The 5,650-nt window shown below is 33.5% G+C and overlaps 1 pseudogene; it reads right to left on the bottom strand.

Annotated features, from left to right (window-relative positions):
* Window positions 1-3,020: 3,020 nt before the first annotated feature.
* On the bottom strand, window positions 3,021-3,630 carry LOC116010845 (annotated as a pseudogene).
* Between the last annotated feature and the right edge of the window lie 2,020 nt (window positions 3,631-5,650).

The raw sequence follows: 5,650 nt of genomic DNA, 5'->3' as shown, positions 1-5,650 counted from the left end.
ATATATATATATATATATATATATATATATATATATATATATATATATATATATATATATATATATATATATATATATGGGCCCTAGGCAGGTCACCCAGCATGCTCTTTCTCAGGATCGGCCCTGCATTCTCGATTATCTAGAAGCCATGAAACGAAAAAGAACAACATAAACACACACCCACACCTGTTAACTACAACAGATTTGGTAGTCTCAAATATTCTCTATTGTTTTAGATAGTTTAGCTACGTATCTCAGGCAGAGCTATACATATGTTAAGGTAACTTAGTAAGTTACGTTACAAGTCATCATAGCTATACATATGCTATGAATTATTTCCTTCCATGGCCACTTTTACCTTTCTCCCAATGCAAATGCTAGGGGTCGCAATATAGCATTATGAACTTGCTGATACATGTTCATTAAAGTCCCTACAAATTTGTACCAGTCTAGAAATCCCTACAAACAAACATTTACAAGTTATAAACTATACAATGCACATGAATGATTCCAAATCTTCCCATGTCATGAAAAAAGCGTGCATATACATGACATCGAGCATATTCTCAGACAGAAATAATCCTATGTTCTACAGGGTGAAACCATCTCCCAATGTTACGTCGTGGCAGAGGGTTGGTGATAGCTGTAGAAAAACTTTTATCCCAATGTAATCTTCACACAACACCCTTTGACTTGTAACCTCTACCCCGCAACTTAACCATCAAGTGAGGTGTCAAGTCAACAAGTCTCCCATTACTTGGCAGCTTAATCTAAAAAAAACATGAAAGCAGGACACAAATTTATACCAATCCGAAAATCGCTACACACAAACATTTACATTTTCCAATGCTGCACAAAAAAGTGCACACGAATGTTATAATAAACTCTCCAATGCTGCACACAAAGTGCACACGAATATTTTACATTTTCCATTCTCTAGAACCCATGAAACGGAAAAGAACAACATAAACACACACATATAAGCACACCGCATCTGTTAACTACAACTGATTCAATAGTCTCAATATTCTCCATTGTTTTGGATAGTTTAGCTACGTATCTCCAACAACTTATATCTCTTATACATGAAAAAATCGATCTGTTCCAAAATTTATAAATGCACACCTTAACAGGAATTTTGAGTTCAACCATAAAGGAAAATGTTTATTTTTTACCTAACTTGAAAAGGTGAACAAATGAATACCTCAACAACAAATTTTGAGCCATGCCATAAAGGAAAAGGTTTATATATTTATATGAAGGAAATATTAAGTGCATATATGATACATAATTTTCATTCGAATGTTTTGCACTTTTAGTCCCGCGACTATAGTGGCACATTCAGGATTGATCAATGAGTTTCAAACATTGCAATTTTGGTCCATGACTATTGTTTTTATTGCAAAAATGGTCCTTCTGACAGCTTTTTAGTCAACTTCTCGTTGAAAAAAAAAACGGTGCATTTTTCGCCGGAAAAAAAAATTCTCCTTTCAAGCACGGTTAAAATGGGCATTTACATTGTTGAAAAAAATTCCCCGTTTCAAGAAGGAAACGTCGATTGTCATCTTCAACACATCATTTATTTCCGGAAAAAACTAATTCATTTCTAAAAAGCATGCGATCGCATCAGCCCGGATTCCAAAATTATTTTGATTTTGGTAAACTAATCAAAGTTAAAACTAATTCATTTCTACATAATCTTAGTAAAATTAAGTACAAATTCAAAATTGTTTTGATTTTTTAGTTTAAATTTAAAGTTTAAATATTTAATAAAATTATTTTTCAAAAAAAAAATTAGAATGAAAAAATTCTTTAAAAAAATTAATTATTAAATTTGAAGATGACAATCGGTGTTTTTTTCTTGTTCACAATCGATGTTAACCCTGCTTAAAAGGGGAATTTTGTTCCCGGCGAGAAAGTGACAGAAAATCTGCCAGTTTTTTTTTTTCTAGCGAAATATTGACGAAAAATCCGTTGGTGTTTTTTTTCCCGGCGAGAAATTAACTAAAAAGCTGCCGAAAGGGTCATTTTTACAACAAAAACAATAGTCGTGGACCGAAATTGTAAAGTTGAAAAGTCGTGGATCAATCCTGATAGTGTCACTATAGTCGTGGGACTAAAAGTGCAAAAAAATTATTTTTATCATCCCAAATGTGTTTGATATATATTTTGTGACCGTTACTTTATATAAAATTATACAATTACATTATCAAGAATTCATTATTATTATTATTATTATTATTATTTTTACCTAACTTGAAAAGACCAACAAATGCATACCTTAACAACAAATTTTGAGCCCTGCCATAAAGGAACACCTTAACATAACGTTTGATTCATAGAATGAATTTTGAGATAGTAGGAATGCTATTCCATAAGGAATAATAGGAATTATATTTTATTGTTTGGTTCGCATAAGGAATAAACTTTAGGAATTATATTATAATGTTTTGTTGGTTTAAAGAATAGAAATTAAATATATTTTAAAATACATAAATACCCTTATAAAATATGCAGTAATAATAATAATAATAATAATAATAATAATAATAATAACAAGGGAAAATTGCACTTTTGGTACCTTAAATGTTGCCCAATCTGCAATGTGATCCCAATCATTATTGTGTGGCCCATGGTCCACACAGCTGTGTGGACCATACTATTAAATAATGCACATTCAATATAACAATAATGTACATTCAGTATAAAAATAATGTAAATTATATTCAAGGGATGTACATTATTTGTGTACTGAATGTACATTATTTTTATAGTATAAAAATAATGTACATTTAGTACAAAAATAATGTACATTTAGTACATTAAAAATGTACATTTGATTATGGTCCACATAGCTGTGTGGACCATGGTCCACACAATAATTTGCCATGTGATCCCCTAAGTCAATTTTAGTTAATTGGGTCCTTAATAGTTTTAAACCTTAGTCAATAGTACCCTCCGGTCAAATTTGACTCTAACTAGTGTTAAGACAATGGACAATTTGATAATTTCACAACATTTTAACCCCAATTTCCTCCTTCCTCCTGGATCGAGCTCTCGGAGTCGCAAGACCGGCGCCAGTTATCAACAGAGTAGGCCGCGCCGCTTGTCCTGGTTGAAACCACGCCGGAATATTCATATCTCTTCCTCTCCTCCGCTCTGGAGCTTCTCCGTCCGTACGCGAATCCGGATCTTTGCAGTTTCACACAAATCAACTACGTCCAAATATCTACGGAAGAACCGCCTGGATAATCTCCGGCATCTTTTCAGCGGGGCGCAACGGATTTCTTTGTCAGATGAACGGAGCTGATCTTGTTTGGTAGGTTTTTCAGGAAAATCGAAAGCGCGATCGAAGGAGTCGGACTTGATAGGTTGGGTGAAAAAAGGCACGAGGAAGCCATTGGAGATGAGCTCATCGACATGAAGGAGCGTCAGTGAAGATTCCCACACCGGAAAGTCGAAGTTGCTAAAATCCGGGAGGCTAACACTGAAGAATCTCTGAGAAAGGGGGAGTGTAGGATCCATTTCAATGAAGCAAGCTTCATCGGAGCAGCGGAAAGAGCCTTCCGGGTTCACTGACCAAGTGTGAGAGAAGCTCTCAATGGAGAGAGACTGAGAGGAGGTTTCCATGGCTTTGAGGTTTTTAGTTTCATATTAGTATTAACTTCCTCACCATTACCACCCATTTTTACTCCAAAATTTGAACATGAAATTGGGGGTAATTTATGCGTAGTTCAAATCGGAAAAGCCAATGCAGGAAGAAGGATGATTTCTACACCAATCACCAAACACCGAAAGTTTAATCCCTATTTCATGAATTAAGAATTCCAAATTATTTGCAGAAGCGATACAATACAAAGTAAAAAGGCAAAGAGGTGAGAGATTCTATGTACAGAATAAGGCAGAAGCATCATTTTTTTTTCATTATTTACAAAAGGAGGCAGAAAGCATCATATGTCTATTTACTGAGCAAGTCGCATGCAAATGGTGAGAACCCGAGACGCAAAATAACAAAGGCATAGTCGAAATTAGCCGTTCACCTGCAACGCAACGCAACGCTGCCGTCAACCTCTAATGTCACCGTGAGAGCTTCTGCGGTCGCCGGTCTGTTGCTCGATCCAAGAGGAAGGGAAGAAATTGGGGTTAAAATTTAGTGGGTTGTGAAATTACCAAATTGTTCATGATCTTAACACTAGTTAGAGCAAAATCTGACCGGAGGGCAACATTGACTAAGGTTTAAGACTATTAAGGACCCAATTAACTAAAATTGGCTTTGGGGGACCACATTGCAGATCGGGCAACATTTGAGGGACTAAAAGTGCGATTTTCCCTAATAACAATAATCATGTTATTGTTAAAATTAATATTATTGTTATGTAATAACAAAATAAAACTTATAATCTATACTATTAATAAAAACAAAATTCTCAATTTTAACTTCCCACATAAAACACTCCTATATTATTAACGTTTGCGTAATATTGTAAAATATGGTAATACCATTCTTATTCGTAATACAATTATACATTAAAATATGGTAATACAATTCCTAATAAAATATATTTTTCCCTATGTTCCTATTCGTAATACAATTCTAGATTAAAATTACTAATCGTAATAATACAGTACATATATTTCCCTGCAATGCAATCTATACTATTAATCATCACAAGATTGGCAGATCACATTGTTGAAGCAAGAATAGTTAATGGGATACATGAAGGAACCAAAGTTCTTATCCCTCGACTGTCTCTTACTCTTTCTGATACGAGATTGTCCTTCAAGTTTCAGCATAAATAATTCGCATTGATGCTTGTATATGCCATGACTATCAACAAAAGTCAGGGTCGAAAACTAACTCACATTGGGTTATTGCTGAAAAAACAGTTTTTAATCACGGTCAATTGTACGTGGCTTTCTCCCGAGTCACCCATCCTAATAGCCTAAAAGTGTTAATTAGTTCCAGTGACGGAGCCACTATGGGGCAGTGGGGGCTGCTACCCCCACTCACCCCACCCCCCACCCCATATATAGCCTTGTATGTATATATGTATATATAGTATATTTTTTAGATATAAATATATGAAAACAGATATTGTAGGCAATAGATAAGCTAGACAAGATGGTAATGCCGCATTTTGCCATATGAAAGGTTGCGTAAATAATATATGGCGCTTCTTTAATCACTTTTTTAATAATATATATATACATAAAGTAAAAATAGATGAATTTACATAAGATGTTAGGTTGACTAGTTGGTAGATTTGTGTTTGTGCTAATTAAAGTTACGGGTTCAATTCCTTTATTGTATAAAGCTTTATTGATTTTTTAATATATATATATATATATACTTTTATTATATTAATAATGAGATATGTAATTTATACTGTGTTTTCTATTTAAATTAATTTATCAAATTAATTATGTTTCATATTTTGTTATGAATATTTTTATAAAATTTTGATGTGTTTTATTTATCGCATATATTCAACAATATTTATACATGATTATATTTCTTAAGTATTTCTTTTTCTTAACTATCTATTTTATTTTAATACTTCGCCCTTGCTAGAAAATTTTTTTGGTTCCGTCCCTGAATAGTTCTAGACGAGGATGGATAAGATTGTGTTGCTATTACCAATGTTGTCTA

Source organism: Ipomoea triloba, chromosome 2, assembly GCF_003576645.1.
Source record: "Ipomoea triloba cultivar NCNSP0323 chromosome 2, ASM357664v1".
Classification (NCBI taxonomy): domain Eukaryota; kingdom Viridiplantae; phylum Streptophyta; class Magnoliopsida; order Solanales; family Convolvulaceae; genus Ipomoea; species Ipomoea triloba.
Note: the sequence above shows the minus strand (reverse complement) of the source record. Positions and strands in the feature narration are given on the sequence as shown.